We start from the raw sequence: 17,159 nt of genomic DNA on the forward strand, positions 1-17,159 counted from the left end.
TTAACAGAGAATTGAAGACATTTGTACTTCCATTACTTGTATGTGTTAGGTAGGTTGGGAGGCATTTTAGGATGGGTCCAGTTTAGATATGGACTATTCTTGAAGTTACTATAAAATGTCATTTCCTTTCCAAGGTGTGTTTTGGTTTTCTCCAAAAGATATAATGCTACCTAACTTTCAACAATACTTATGACACTTCTATTTTGTCTTGTAATTATACTTATCTATGTACTTTAATTTCCTTTGTTAGAAAACACTATTAATTAAATGGGCAACTAATATGTATCGAACATCATTCACACCATGGGCTGGTTGCTTTGCACGCTTTATCTCATTTATTTTTACCAAAAAAAGCTATTAGAGAATTTTAACATTTAAGCATGAGAATGACATTAACTGATTGAGTTTTAGGAAGATCATTGTGTTACTTGGATGAGCATGGAGAATAGAAATTAACTGGAAGGAGGCAGTGGTAGCAGCTTTAGACCGTTACAATGGTCTAAAGAAGATGGCGGCTTGGACTAAGGTTTTAGCGAGGAGGGTAATGAGCAAAGGCCATATTCAGGGTTTATCTAATAGGCAAAGCCAGCTAGGATTATTGATGGATTTGTTAAGGGTGTGAAGGAAAGTGAAAACTCGAGGGTGATATAGCAGGCAGGAATCTCAGATGTACCCCCCTCTGGCTTACATGCCTTGTTCAATCCCTTTAGTGTGTGCTGAACCTATAAATATGGGATATCACTTTTGTGACTATGTTGTCTTATGTGGCAAAAGGGAGGCTATCCTGATGGGCCTGGCTTAATCGGGTGAGCTCTTAAAACAGACGAGAAGCAGCAAGTGTGCTCCTACTGATCTGGAAGAGAGCATGTGGCAAACTGCCCGTGTGGGCCATGTGCCTAGACACTGGGAGTGATCCCAGGCTGATAGCCAGTAAGAAAACGGGGACTTCAGTCCTGCAGCTGCAAGAAGTTGAATTCTGCTAACAACTTGGAAGAGGACCCTGGGCTCCAGATGAGAATTTCAGCATGGCCAACAGCTTTGATTGCATCCTTTTGAAATCTTGAGCAAAGAACGTAACTAACTCAAACCTGACTCATGGCCGGTGGAAACTGTGAAGTAATAAACTGGTGTTGTTTTAAGCGGCTAAGTTTTATGGTAATCTGTTATGCAGAGGTTGAAAATTAAGAAAGCTGATTTCTAGCACTTTGAGCATATAGATTGAAGATGGGGTCATGCTTTGATATGGTCAAAGTTTAAAACATAGGCAGATTTGGGTCATATTTAATTTGTAATACCAATGAGGCAGGTGAGTGGATGTGGTAAGTAGACTAAACTGGGGCATACCTTTTACAGGATAGGTCCAGTTTAGATATTGATTAGAGAACCATCTGCACATAGTATTTAAAGGCATGGGACTGGTAAGCTTGGCTAGGGAGAAAGTATAGAGAAGAAAGAAGGACCCTGGAGGTGAGCAACATTTAGGAGAGAGGTAAAGGAGACTAAAAAGAAGCATCCATGGAGGAGGGGGGCGGGAATGAGATACATTCGGGATTCCTGAAGCCTGGAGAAGAAAGCATGTCAAAAAAGAAGGTGTAGTAACCATGTTAAATGCTTCTGAGAGGCGAGGGGGATAAAGATTTAAAAAAACTGATCATTGTGTCTTCTAAGACGAAAGCCATTGATGACCTTGACAAAAGTCATCTCCCTAGGTGGAAGAAAAGCCCAACAGAAGTGGGTAGAAAGAAAGTTTGAGCTGAGGAGAGTCAGCTAAATCTTTTAATCTCTTTTTGCTCTTAATATAGCAGAGGAAAAGGGCTATCACAGGAATGGACCATGTGCTTAAGAAAGTTTAGTTTATGTGTTTGTTTTAGGTTTGGTAATATCAAGACATTTGATAGGAATGATCCAGTAGAGAGGAAGATATTTTTGATGAAGGAGATTGTATTACTTTCCCATTGCTGCTATAAAAAATTATCATAAACTTAGTGGCTTAAAACAATAAAAAACATTATATTAATTATTATATTATAGTTCTGGAGACCAGAAGTCTACAATGAGTCTTCTGGGGCTAAAATTGAGGTGCTAACAGGATTGGTTCCTTCTGGAACCAGCTCCAGGGAAGAATCTATTCCTTACCTCCTCTAGCTCCTGCTGGCACTCCTTGCCTTGTGGCCTTATTCCAGTTTCTATTTCTGTGGTCACATTGCTATCTCCTCTTTTATAGTAAAAAATCTACCTGCCTTTCTCTTTTGTGATCACTGTTAGGACCTTCTTGGATAATTCAGGATAATCTCCCCATGCCAAAGTCCTTAACTTAATTACCATTGCCAAGTCCCTTTTGCCCTATCAGGCAAAGTTTACAGACTCCAGGAATTAGAACATAAATATATTTTGGGGAGGGACATTATGTAGCTTATCACAGAGGTAAAAAAAAAAAAAAAAAAATTGCCAGGGAGAGAGAGACACACACACAGAAAGAGAACTAATGTTTTGATCCAAGTAGGAAATGGTGAGGGTCAGAGATAGAGCTCTGTTAGGAAAGTCAGAGAAAAAGATATAGAATCAAAACCCTATTTAAAGATTTAAAACAGCAAGATTTTTTGTTTGTTTGTTTATAGTCTCTTAATGGAAGGGGGAAATTTACATACAAGAGTATGTACAAATGTTAAGAATACAATTAGATGGGTTTTGACAAATGCATATACTCTAGTGAGCAGGGCTTTTTTTATTTTTTGTGGAAATGGGCATCTTGAGGTGGTTCTTAGGTTTATACTGAACTGGGTAGCTTTTTCCCCATTGATTATTAGAAAGAGCAGAAGGTAGGAGAGAGAGAGAGAGAGAGAAAACATAGATTTGATACATCCGTTGGTTGCCTCCCACACTGGGGTCGGGGATCAAACCTGCAACCCAGGTACGTGTCCTTGACTGGGAAACAAACCCTTGACCCTTTGGTATGTGGGTCGACATTTTGACCACTGAGCCATGTAGGCTAGGGCCCTCACTGGGTAATTTGCTGAGATAGGAGACTACAAAGTAAATGGCAGATCTGGGGGTAGAGGAAGATTGATTTAGTTTTGATACATTGAAATTGAGATTAATATAATGGTGAACATGATGCTTTCTATTTTCCAAGAACTCTTCTAATTAATTTACATGTGTTGTTTAATTTGTTATTTATAACAATCCTAAGAGGCAACTATTTTGTAAGTAATAAATCAAAGATGTAACTTGTTCAAAGTTCTGTGACAGCCTGGTTCTAGAACCACTGACCTTAACGACCACATCAACATCCTACTGGAGATGCTTGCTATTAAGCTGGTTACACAGTCCTGCATTTCAGAAACCTGCCTGGGCTGATGATTTAGATTAAGAAATCATCAGCATATAGATACTAGTCAAAGCCATAAAAATAGGTAAAATCATTCAGGGAAAATATGTTAAGCAAACATTAGCAGGCCAACAACCCTATTTATGCAAAGCTGATATTCAGCTGTTGGGTTGTGGGATGACCTTATCAGCTGTTAAATATTGAAATACAGTGCTTTCATATTGGGTACAAACAGATCCCAATATGATCCCTATGTGCTCCCCTACCACCTTAGTTTCCCAGGCTCTCAGGAACCCTGGGTAGGCTCTACCAAGGAGGAATGTTCATGATCTTATTTATTTAAATAATCACTTTTTGAGTATATTTTATGGTGCTATGGCAGCTGATGAGAAATGAGAGAGAAATGAGATAATTTTGCTATCCTTAGGAGATTTATGAAAAATGGCAAACACAATGATGCCACAAATATGATTACAGTTATTTTATGTGGTGTGGGAGTCCAGAGGATACAGCAATTGTCATTCATTCAACCAATTTAATTAATTCATTCAGTATGTATCCTGTGGGGGAAGTGAAAGCACACAGGCTTTCTCGCCACCTTCTCCTGGCAGAAGGCCCTAGTTATGTAAACATGATATAGCATAATCATAACAGATACCATGTTAGCTGACTAATCTCTGACTCATCCTTGGCTAAGAGCCACTATTGTTGTGGCTCCTATAAGACTGGACCAGGACTTTCGGAGGTGGGGTTTTGTCCCCCGGGGTGCAGTTTGCCCCCTGGCTATGCCTGGCTGGCCACCACTGGAAAGAGAATGTTGGTTTCCTGTGTATTGTTCAGCCTAGCCATCAGCTGAATAAAGGAAACGACTCATCCTCTTTTGGCTCCACAACCTTTCTTTGGACTATCCAGATCTACGGTGAACCTCCTTGGCCTTGACTGTCGCCATTACATATACAAAGCTATTTGTAAACATCTGGTGTATGCTAGGCAATGCATGTTATGGAAGTCAAAGACTAGTGAGACAAAATCCCATTCCTGAAGTGCTCAGTGTCTGATGGAGGACCTGAGCACAGACGTGTTTTGCTATTGTGTTTTAGGACAAAGATAGGTACAGGTAGAGGACACAGTTTTGCCCAGTTCCCATGACAATGACAACCAAAGATGGGCCCAGGCTTCAGTGAGCTCATAGAAAGCGTTCTTATATAATCTATAGGAGTTTCTGACTTCCATGGGAAATTACCTTAGATATTGTCTAGGCAACCCTTTCATTTTACAGATAAGAAATCTAGGACCTACAGGTAGTCTATGATCAGCTCACTCCACACAGCATGTTAGTGGCTGAGCCCTGTGTTCAACCCAGTCTCTGCTTCTGTCTAGAGACCTTCCCTCAGCCACACACTGTTTATTTCCTGTTGAGTTCAGACTGACCCAAGTTGCATGCAGTTGCACTTGTATCTTTGTGAGTTTATATTATCAGGGATAGTTCAGCCTTGCAGTCCTTGGTGAATATTCCCTCCCTGGGTTCCTAAATTTGAGCAAAGAGCCCTGAACCATGCACTTAAGCCAGGACCTTACCAGATTATAAGACAAAGAAGACAGAGTCAAAAAGACAGAGAGTGACATGAGTGAGCCAGAGAGAGACCACAATTGAACCATAGAAGATGATGGGGACCAGGAGCAGAAGGGAAGGGGAGGGGAGAAAGGGGAGAGGAGACATGGAAAAGGAAAGAAAAGACAAGAATCATGAAGACTTCCTTACATACTACAGTAGAAGAAGAGTACAGGGGCCTCCCAACCTCTCAGTCACATGTCCCATATGAGGGGAAAAAGAAGCTAATTCCACCATGGGCCCCTGAAGAAAGAGCATACTCACAGTATGAATCCTAGATCTTCTTCCAATTCAGTCCAACCAGAGCATGGAGGTTTGCTCTGGCAGAGAGAAGTCTACCTGTCTTTCTGGAGCCAGTTTGTAAACTCTAAAGAGCTAGTTCAATTTTTTTTTAAACATGATTAAGTAATGTGGGGTGTGGTGATACTACCTCCACAGGCATTTCCAGCCCACACCTGCTGTGAGAGGAAGGTGGGGACCAGGGAAAGGCTAGAAGTGTTATCCCTGATTTAAAATTTTGTCAAGTGCATCTCATTATTTATTGAATCAAGTCCAATTTTTTGGAATTTAAGATCTTCACCACCTAGCTAGTAGCAAGAGCATGGACTGGATACAGACTGATCTAAGTTGTTGTTTTTTTAATTTAATTTTTCAAATACAGTTGCATTCAACATTATTTTGTATTAGTTTCAGGTGTACAGCATAATGATTAAACAATAATATACTTTACAAAGTGTCCCCCCTCAATATTTCAAGTGCCTATCTGGCACCATATATAGTTATTACAGTACTGTTAATTATATTCCCTATGCCATACTTTACATCCCCATGACTATTTCATGACTACCAATTCGTACATTTTAATCCCTTCACCTTTTTCACCCAGACCCCCAACCCCTCTTCCCTCTGTCATCCATCAGTCTGTTCTTTGTACCTCTGTTTCTGTTTTGTTTATTTTGTTCTTTAGATTACACATATGAATGAAATCACATGGTATTTGTCTCTCTGTCTGGCTTATTTCACTTAGCATAATATCCTCTAGGTTCATCCATGCTGTCACAAATGGTAAGATTTCATTCTTTATTATGGCTGAGTAATATTCCATTGTATATATGCACCACAGCTTTTTTCCCCACTTGTCTATTGATGGGCACTTGGGTTGCTTCCATAGCCTGGCTATTGTAAATAATGCTGCAATGAACAGGGGGGTGAATATATTCTTTCAATTTAGTGTTTTGGGTTTCTTTGGGTTATATACTCAGAAGTGGAATCACTGGGTCATAAGGCAATTCCATATTTTAATTTTTTGAGGAAACTCCACATTGTTTTACATACTGGTAGCACCAACCTGCATTCCTACCAACAGTGCACAACTACTGTTTTGGATTTTCTACAAATCCTTGCCAACGTTTGTTGTTTGTTGATTTACTGATGATACCCATTCTGACAGGTATGAGGCGATATCTCATTGTGGTTTTAATTTACATTTCTCTGATAATTAATGATGTTGAGCATTTTTCCATATGTCTCTTGGCCATCTGTATGTCCTCTTTGTAGAAGTGCCTATTCAGGTCCTCTGTCCACTTTTTAATTGGGGTTGTTTGTTTTTTTTGGTGTTGAGTTGTCTGAGTTCTTTATAAATTTTGGCTATTAACCAGACTGGTCTAAGTTTAAATCCCTGTGTGATCATTTGCTAATTGAATTAGGACAACCAACTTAGCTTTTCAAAGTCTTGGTCTTCTCGTTTGTGAAATGGGAATAATATCAGTACTTATATCCTAGAGTTGCTTTGAAAATTAAATAAAATAATCATGTAAATCACATAGCATAGTGTTTGGCCCTTAATTAGTGACCAATAAAGGTTAACTGTTATTTTTCTTACAGTGGGGAGCCTACTGAAAGGTTCCTCAAGAGGGAGAGATATGTCAGAAGTTTAACTTTGAAGTTGTAGATGCTGGCCTCATTAAGAATTGTAGATATCAGGAGAGTAGCACCATTTATCCTCAGATGGGCAATATCATTCTGGTTTTAAGAACTTAAAAGAAAACCTTCACCATTTCTACCCTGAGGGCTAAAAAGAAAATTCGTTTCATTCCTTGGGTAATGATGATGCTTCTGGATCCTTGAGACAGTGGACACCAGGAACAGAATGGACCTAGCAACCCTGAGCAATGACAGTACATATTGACTGACAAAGCTGGTCACTTAAAGTATAATATCGTAGGGTTTTGGCAGGTAAAAAGTGACTGCACACTTGCTAAGCAGCAGTCTGCCCCACAGGCCTGCTGTAAAAGGGCCTGATGCCAACAGATGCAACTGCCTTCAACTCCTCAGCAAGGAGAATCTGACAGGCATGGCCAGTGCTTCACCTTCCTCGAAGCTGAGAGATCCAACTAACTCTGCCCTGACCTTAAGAAATCCTTTTCTTCCTGCCATGTTCTGGAGTCATCTTGTACCCTTCTCTTCAGTCTTCAGTTCCCAGCATCACTGCACCACTGTGGCTGAATCCTCCCCCAGAAATAGGGTAGTTAAGAGTGTTAATTGGGAGGGCCCTGGCCAGCTTTCCTGGCAGCCCTTCCTCTGAGCATGTGATTTGATAATAGTTTGAGATGTGAACTTACTTGCTCCAGGTATTTCCTTCCAATCTACTTCTTACCTGCATTCAAAGATTTCATTGCATCTATGAATAACAGTCTCAGGAAAAGCATGAAGCTGGATAAAAAAAATACAGCTGACCTTCACACAACACAGGTTTAAACTGCCTGGGTCCACTTATACATGGATTTTTTTCAATACATACTTTAAATGTATTTTCTTTTCCTTATAAATTTTCTTAACATTTTTTCTCTAGCTTACATTATTGTAAGAATACAGTATATAGTACATTTATAAAATATGTTAATCAACTGTTCACATTATAGGTAAGGCTTCTGGTCAACAACAGACTATTAGTAGTTAAGTTTGGAGGAGTCAAAGTTATATGCAGATTTTTTTACTGTGTGAGGGATTGGTATCCCTAACTCCCACATTGTTCAATGGTCAACTGTACATTTTAATACAAATTTAGAATATTGCCTGCTGTAAATTAAAGTATCATAGAGAAATATTATGTATTTCTTCCAGACTAAAGAAACATTCACCCAGAGGGAAAGCAGAGGGTACAGGAGGTAAAAGAGGTGTGAAGGTCCTATAAAAGAGGAAATAGGTACCTAGATTTTTGTCATCCTGGCTGCAAGACCCTGAAGAGGAATGGCTGTGTGATACATCTGGTTATATGGGATTAAAAATAGCCTTGCAAAATATTTCTTCCATCTTTCAAACATGTTATGGAAGCCTCATAGAGATGAACAATTCATTGGAAATCCATGGAATCACTGCTAAAGGCATACTTTCCCTGCCCCTGTTGTATTGGCATGGCGTAAGATCTAGGGACAGTGGCACAAACCTGGGTGAAAGAGAGATATCCCAAGTTAAAATTGTTTTTCCAATTCATCAAGCTTAAGGCTGGAATTCACAACTTCTGTTGTATACAGAAAAATTAAGAATCTTTGACTCATGTATCCCTCAATGGAACCACTCATTCCTGTCATCAAACTGTCTACCCAGAGCAAGTCCACGTTTATTTCTCAGAGTATTATAAAAATGAAAACTTCCCTACTTAAAACCCTTCAATTATTTCCCATCAGCTCCAAAGTAATACAGGACCCTCCTGTATTGCAGATTCTACTCCCATGTCTTACTATGCCCATTTATCTCAATCCAGAGGTACTTCTGGCAGTTCTTCAGTTTGTGTTTTACAATTCCATATTTTTTACTTTCCTTTCCCTTTTCTGAATTGTTCTCCCATTTTTCATACGGTTAACTCCCAATTTTCAGTTCCTTCTTAGTGGGGTGGGCCCTTCTCTGATCTGCCAAAGCACACCGTGCTTGTTCGACAGAGGGCTTATCACACTGGAGCGGCTGCTCACTCCCGTGTCTGTTTCTCCCACCAGATTATGAGTTCTTTAAGGGTAAGAATTGCATTCTATTTATTATAGAATTGCTAGCATAGCAGTGTCTTACATAAAACAGACCCTCAATATATGTGTGTTGATGAAATCATTACAGGATTTTTTTATGCAATATTTTTGCGTATTTTAGCTGATGCCTCAAGCAATAAGTATCATATTTCAAAGTGAGATGCAAGTTTGTCAAACAAGACCTGCTGCTTAAGCACACGCTTTAGCTTATGTCTCCTGTTCTTATCTGTGGATGAGGCTTGTCAGTCCCTCTCCAGCACCTCTTGTGGAATCTTTCATTATAAAGATTTCTCATTTTTCCAAGCTCACTGTTGCTCCTGTTTAGAGGGTAAGAGAGCCTGAGAGATGCAATTCATAGAAGTCAGCTTCCTATAACTTAGAGAAGAAAAGAGAAAGGCTGAGAATGTACATGGACTGGCAAACAGAGAAAACCCAGCAAAATGGAGATACTATCTGGCCAAATGAAGGAGCTAAGGGAACAGAACCTCATTGCTAAGCAGAGGGAGAACAAGCCTGGAGCAGAACAGAGCAGAAAGCTTCATGATCAGCAAGCACAGTTTTGGCCCCTGAGGTGAGCTAACAGATCTATGAAACAAGGAGGGAGAGAAAATTTGAGGGAACGTATCAAAGGATTTATGGAAGAGACACATGCACATCATGAGTAGATCTCACCTGTTTTCTGCTTCTGAAATCTTGAGTTCCAAGTAGCTTCAGCGAAGTTCTTATGGACATCAGTTGGTATACTGATGTAGCAGGGCCCACAGCAAAACAAATTCTATAGAGTATGGCTCTAATCCATCTTTGATCTCTGAATGTGTGGGCCACACTCCCTAATTTCCTATCAAGAAAGAAATATAAGGCATTTATGACACAATTTCAAGACTATTCAATCAATTGTTGAATAAGACAGAGAGCGTGTGGATGAGAGGGGGATCAAAGGCCTTATTTCAAATATCTAATATTCATTTATATATTTCTTTTTCCATTTACTTATTTTTTTCTAGATGCTGTATTTCTCCAAGGAAAATTTAAGACAACTTTAAAAGAATTTTATCTACAAGACCACACCAATTAAATGTAGAATAAAAAGGAAAGCAAAAGGACACAAGAGAAAATGGTGCTTCAGTTAGTTATTGCTGCATAAAAAATCCAACCCAGAACAACAGTCATTTATTTGGCTTGTGAATCTGTAATTTGTGTGAGAATAACTTCATGATGTTTAGGGATGTAGATATATATATATGACTTGACTATCTGTGGGAACTCAAGAAGGGTTGTAACAGTGGGGACTGGCTGGTCATCTCTCTTTCCCTCCATGAGGCTTCTCAACATGAGCTAACCTGAGCTGCTTCTTAGCATGATAACTTCAGGAGAGCTGGACTTTGCCACAGCATCTCAGGGCTGAAGATAGAATGTTAATTTTAAAAAGTCCAGGTGCAAGCTTTAAGGCCTTTTATGATGTAGCCTCAGAGTTCATCCACTGTCACTTCCTACAGTGTTCTGTTACTTACACAGGCCCAGTCATAATGCGGGCGGAGGCTGCACATGGCGTGAACAGTGGGAGGCATGGATCACTGGAAGGGGCATTCAAGAGGCTAGACCCCTTAAGTGGTTTAAAAACTCAGACTAAAAATACAGGGAACAATGGCATGTCCACTTGCTCTGAGTAGGACACAAGCTCCATTCAAATTATGAGAATAATAATTGTAATAATATAATACTAGCTACCATTTGCTAGCAATTTTTTTTTATGTCACTCACTGTTCTAAGGACTTTGTAGAGATAATTCAGTTTATCCTCACAGTGGCCCTATGAGGTAGGTATTATTAATAACATCATTTGGGAGATAAGGAAAGTAAGGCATATTCAGCTGAAGTAACTTGACTAAATTCAAAAGGCCAGGGACTGGGATTCACATTGAGGCAGTCGGTTTCTGAGCCCAGTTTCTTCTTTGTTCGTTTTTTTATACTCACCCGAGGATATTTTTTCCATGTTTTTTTGTTTGTTTGTTTGTTTGTGGGGTTTTTTGAGAGAGAATGGAAGGGAGGGAGGAGGGGGAGAGAGAAACATGGATGTGAGAGAGTCACATTGATTGGCTGCCTGAGGTGCAGAGTCAGGGATTGAACCTGTAGCTTAGGTACATGCTCTTGACTGAGAATCGAACCAGAGACCTTTCAGTCTGAGGGCCAATGCTCTAACCACTGAGCAAAACCAGCCAGGGCTGAGCCCAGGTACTTAATCACTAATTTTTCTAGCAGTCAAAGAAAAACGAGAAAGGCTTACATTTCTACAATTTAGTGTCCTTGAAATTTTTTAAAGCTCTCAGGAGAGTTGTAGCTATTGTAGTACTAGGACCAGTTAACTGTGCAGCAAATAACAACAGTCTCATAACTGACTCACAGATGAGTTTTGAGGTGCTGTCTTTAGGATGATGTTTTATACTATTGGGAAGAGCGGATGGAGTGTGTATCCTTTAAACAAGCCTCCAAGAACATTGTGTCTTTGACCTGAGCATTTGATACATTGGAAAGGTCATGATCTTGAGATTTAGTGCCTGGGATACAGTACCTGTCTTGATGGTTTACTAAAGACCTCTCTGTCTGAACAGACTAATGATCTTGGGAGCCCTTAATATTAGGTTCAGATTATTCAATAATTGTAATGATACCTCCCACCTGTGCATCCTCAACAATTGCTTATTCTGAAAAGGCATAAAGGAGAGTCTCTCTCATTTCCATAGCTTCTCCCCCTCCATCGAGCTTCTTTCTGAAAGGCATGAACATAGGGATTTTTATAAATGGTTCTGGATAAATGCGTTGTGTGCCTTCAGGTTTCCCTGGATCTCCCTCAATGCCAATTCCACTTCAATCACTCCTTCACTCCTTTCCCAGCAGTTATGGTGTGGGTGTGTGTTTGAGCTGTTTCAGCTTGGCCCATATCAGTGCAAGCTGCAACTGCTCCTTGGCGTCGGTAATTTCCAGGGAAGGCTTCTTGCCAAAACTTGGTAGGAAATGAAGGCTGGGAGATAATGATCACCCTGATAATTAAGATTTAGAACCTCCTGGCACCTCAACCATTCAGGAGGGCTTGTTGTTTCTCATTTATAATCACCTCCACTGTTCTTTGTATTCCTTTTTCTGTGCTGTAAGAGAAGTAACAGGCAGAGGTCCAGCTATTCTTTACCCAGAGTTTGTTGGTCTGGGTGGAGGGGATCCAGTTCTTAACTGCTTCATTGTATAACTCTTCATTGCAAAATTCTGCATTCTCAGAACTTGATGCACCAGCATAATTCCTGCCAGGCTCTGTTCTGAGGGCAGGGCTTTGGTAGTCCCACAAACCGAACATACAAAATTGGGCTGTTGGTGGCCTGAGGTGAGCCTGTGAGGATTTTTCTGTCTTGCCCATAAAAATGTTTTATCTCACAGAGAAAATCTTTCATTTTTTTTCTGAGTATTATTTTATCAGAGAAATACCTTTCTTCTTCCTCTTACCTTTTCCTTATTTTTTTAACTCGTTTTCTTTCCCACTTCTCTTTTCCTGGATTTTAAAGCCTCCTTTCTTGCTTCCCTCCTTCTTTTAAATTTTAGCATTGAAGAAAAGGGTGGAAGATCATGTCAACTTGAATAAAACCGGGATGCTGAGACCAGATTCATTAGGGGGCTGTGACAGCATCTGTGCAAGGATGCTTGAGGAATTCAAGCTCTCACCCTACTCAAGCTAAATGTAAACTTGTACTTAGGTTTAAAAAGTTTTATAAGCATAGAATTGGAGGAACCTGACTTAATATTAGTTAATAATATTTCTTTAAACGATCCTAAGATTTCAATACAAAACCAGCTCCATGTGAACCAAAGTCGGATGGTCCTGTTATGTGTTGACCTTAAACAAACAGCCAGCCAGATATTTATCCAGAAAAAAAATGAGTGTATTTAGGAGCAATAAGAAATTGCAATTGAGGACATGTGATCTAATTGGGGATCATAGGCAAGTCCAAAGAGACAAAGAAGTGGAACCCTCTTTTATGGGCTTAGGAGGGAATGTTGTAAAAAAGGTCCCATTGGAGGAAGCTGGGTTTTGGAATGTATAGTGGCTTCTCATTGGCTGGGTTGTTGCCTGGGCCGCAGAGTAGGAAACAGCTCTCTATGGGAGATGCAAAGCAGGTCTCTTTCTATTTGGTGCAACAAACTATGAGTGATAGGGCCCGAGAGCTCTCTCTATAAGACCTTGATTCCAATCTTGGTTGAGGTCTCCTTTATTGATTTTCACATGAGTAAAGCTCATTTGATTTTTTCCCAGCTTTATTTAAGATGTAACATTGTGTAAATTTAAGCTGTACAATGTATTGATTTGATATATTTATATATTGCCAAATGATTAGCCCATAGCATTAACTAAGACCTCCATTCCAGCTTCTTTTGATCTTAAACTTCAATATTGCTGGCTAAGGATTCAGAAAAATGAAATGATATACTTGTGACTGATCAGAGTATACCTGAGGTGCTGTGGTCAGCACTGAGAGTAACAGTATTTGGCTCTGATGAATTTCTCAGGGGCTAATTCCTTAAGTCATTGGGGTGGGTATGAATATGTGTGAGCATCAAGGCTAGTTCCTTTCCAAGTAAAGTCAGATGTTTTTGGTAGCATTGGACACAGGGGACAGCCTAAAGGCATTACCGTGGGCGATGAGGAGACGATGGCAGCGAAGAGTCCTGACAGAGAGATGAAAGGACTTTTCAGGGATAGCCTTTTACGCTACTGAGAGTCATAAGGATTGGTCCAAGGCTAGGAAATGCTAACTCCTATGGTTCCAGAGAAAAATAAGGAAACAATTACCAAGAGCTTGTGAAACATCAACCATTGGAATAATGTCTAAAATTGATTCAAGTCGGTGAATTGCCTTGTGTCTCCTTCAAAAGCACATTTGACAGCTTTTGTTGTTGTTTTGTTATTGCTAATCCTTCCAGAAATAACTACTTCTCCCATAGGTTGCTGTATAAAGTTAATATTTCAATTAAAAGTAGGAAGGATAATAATTAAGAATAAATCGCTCATACTTCATAGATAAAATATCTTTCTTCCTGGGGTAATGCAGGTGAATTCAATGAAAGGGTTAGGCAGAAACTCAGCCAGAGTTAGGAGAAGAATGAAAGTCCTTGTAAAGAATAAGAGATGGGTCCAATATCAAATTCAGCCTACTGGGGGGGGGGGGGGCTACCAGAATAATGACATAGCTGCCATTTGTTGTGCGTCTACCCTGCGGAGGGAGAACATATACGTCTATTGTTCATAGCATCATGTAGGGAAGGTATTATCCTAGGCTAGCGAAAAGGAAGCCAAGAGAAGTTAATATTTACTCAAGTTCACAGAACGGGGAAGTGACAAAATGATTATATTCATTATTTTTAAGTCCATCTATGATCATACAAAGATATTTGATAAAACACAGGTAGTAAATTTCCATATTCACTAATGTCAGTTAATCTCTCCTGCTAACTCACTTTAAAACTATAAATCATATTTATAATAATATATTTTTAAAAACTTTTTAAACAAAATGGTTCAAAACCCATAAATACTTTTCAATGGAGACTTTTAAAATTATATATATATCTTTATTGATTTCAGAGAGAGGAAAGGAGAGGGAGAGAAGAGATAGAAACATCAATGATGAGAGAGTCATTGATGGAGCCCGCAACCTGGGCATGTGCCCTGACCGGGAATCGAACCCCAATCGCGTGGATCCTAGGTCGACGCTCAACCGCTAAGCCACGCCAGCCCAGGCTCAATGGAGACTTTTAAATACTGTAGAAAATTATATATTCAAGTTTTAGGGAGAAATTTTATACACAGTACACATTATTATTGGCCACAAAATCACATATGAATAGAAACATTTTCAAGCATCCATTTTCAAAAATGATCTCTCTTGACTATTATTTTATTTAAAAGTTAGTTTCCATTTCCTTGGTGTTTAAATGATATTGTTTCTGTCTACAACCTGGCAGGAAACCTAGATACTACACAAAACTTTAATGAAGTGATTGCTTATAAAGGTAAGTACAGAATTAAGGGAAACACCAAGGGATATCGAGGAAGAAGGGGAGAATTAATACACTACTATATTTCAGCGAGAGACTCAGTCAAGGAGAGGGACCTCCTGCAAGAGTTGGGACATAGAAACTTTCAGAAAACAGAGCCCAGAACAGAGAGCAAACAGGGAAGGGATGTTCTACCTCTGTTTCTGCTCCTGCTCCCATTGTCTACACCTAATTGGAAGCCAGTCAGCAAGGGGATCCAGTGATCTATTCCTTAGAGATCAGTCTTCTAGAGTACAGGGCAGAACTTGGAAAGGCTTAGAATGTTTCAATGTAAGAAGGTGAATGGCAAAAATCAGTATAATCATCTTTTCCTTGAAGGGAGATATTACAACTATTTATTTGGTTGTAAAACTCTCTTGTGCTATTCTAGTAGCAGCCATTTATCATCAAAGCAAAGGCCATCAAATTTGGATTTTTGTTTTTGTTTTGATACTTTGCAATGTTACCAAGGACTCCTTATGTTGTACAAATATTTTTAAGGTTGCTTACAATCATCACATTATAAATACTCATAAAGATTCTACAATGTACTCAATGTTTATATTTCTAAAAATCCTTATATTGATGAGATATTATAGAAATCTGTACACTGGCTTCAACACCTTTGCAGCAATAGCTTTGTTACGAATTTCCTATGAGTTGCTATTTCATATGACTTGCAATTTCCATAACCTTACTTCTGAATTCTCCCTATCTTTAAATTGTCATACAGATTAGATTTTTAGAATATAAATTTTATGAGTGTATAATTTAAATATAATAAAATAAATCTTTTAAAATATATAATTAAATTAGTTTTGATAAATGTATGCACCTTTGTAGCTAGCTCCACAATCAAAACATGTAATATTTTCTGGCATCAGATAATTTCTTTATGCCTCTTTGTTGTCAATTCCTGTACACTGGTTCCCAAATAACTACTGACCCAATTTATAAAACTACTACTCCAGTCCCCAAGTAACTACTAAACCTAGAATTTCATAAAAAGGGAATCATACAATAGAAACTCCTTTGTGCCTAGTTCAGCCCGGTGTTTTTGAGATTTAACCATGATGTTACATTTGTCAATAGTTCCTTTTTCTCTGCTGAGTAATAGTCTATTAAATGGATGCACCATAGAGACACACCACAATTTACTTGTGCATTCATCTATTAATTATACATTTGGGATTTTAAAAGTTTTTGACCGGTTTGAATAAAGATAGTAAGAACAATTACATTGCAAGATTTTTTGTGTGCCAAGGTTTCCATTTCTCTTGGGTACCTGGGGATAGAATTGCTGGGTTGAATAATCAATATATGTTGAATTCCATATGCCCATTTAAATTCTGTCTCTTTTTAATAGAGTTTGAAATCAAAGGAGCCCCAGATATTCCAATCTGTGTCAACAAGCATAATATAAAAGACTTCAGCAGGGTTGGAGTGGCTTAGTTGGTTGAGAGTCATCTCATGCACAGAAAGGTTGCCAACTAGATTCCTGGTCAGGGGGTACGCCTGGATTGCTGGCTTGATCTCCACTCAGGGGACATACATATGAAAGGCAACCGATGGATGTTTTTCTCCCACATGGATGTTTCTCTCTCTCTCTCTCTCTCTCTCTCTCTCTTTCCCTCTCTCTCTCTTTCTCTCTCTCTCTCCCTTCTTCTCTCTAAACATGTCCTTGAGAACTAAAAATAGGTAAAAATAAAATAAAAACTTCAAAAAAAAAGGACTTCAGAATATGTTATGAAGTCAGACTCAGGGGAATGCACTGTTTACCTCAACTCTCGGGACCTCATTTTTTATAACTTCTTCTTAGGAAAATCCACTGTTTAGGCCCTTGGAGAATTTAGGTTTGTGTCTTTGAGACAAGTGATTGGCAAAGGTTTAGGACGGAGAAATATTCTGAGTGTCTAGGAATAAAAATCCAGTAAGAACTGCCAAGTGCGATTTGGATCCACAGGCTACTGTCCTGTACTCAGCTTTTGACCCCCTCACTAGTGAATCCACTGCTCTGTGCTTATCTCAGCCCAGCCCAGCAGATGAGAGTAAGGAGTTTGTCCAGGGGCCTGTTTTATTTTTTCTACATACACCATCAGCCTCTGCCTTATGTTTTCCCAAGT

The 17,159-nt window shown here is 39.2% G+C and overlaps 1 long non-coding RNA gene across 1 annotated transcript in view; it reads left to right on the plus strand.

Moving 5' to 3' along the window:
• The window catches only part of LOC148091994 (uncharacterized), a 103,696-nt gene that overhangs the window by 82,164 nt on the left and 4,373 nt on the right, over positions 1-17,159 (plus strand). The window lies entirely within an intron of this gene.

The sequence above is a fragment of the Miniopterus natalensis genome, chromosome 11, assembly GCF_054644295.1.
Source record: "Miniopterus natalensis isolate mMinNat1 chromosome 11, mMinNat1.hap1, whole genome shotgun sequence".
NCBI classification, from domain to species: domain Eukaryota; kingdom Metazoa; phylum Chordata; class Mammalia; order Chiroptera; family Miniopteridae; genus Miniopterus; species Miniopterus natalensis.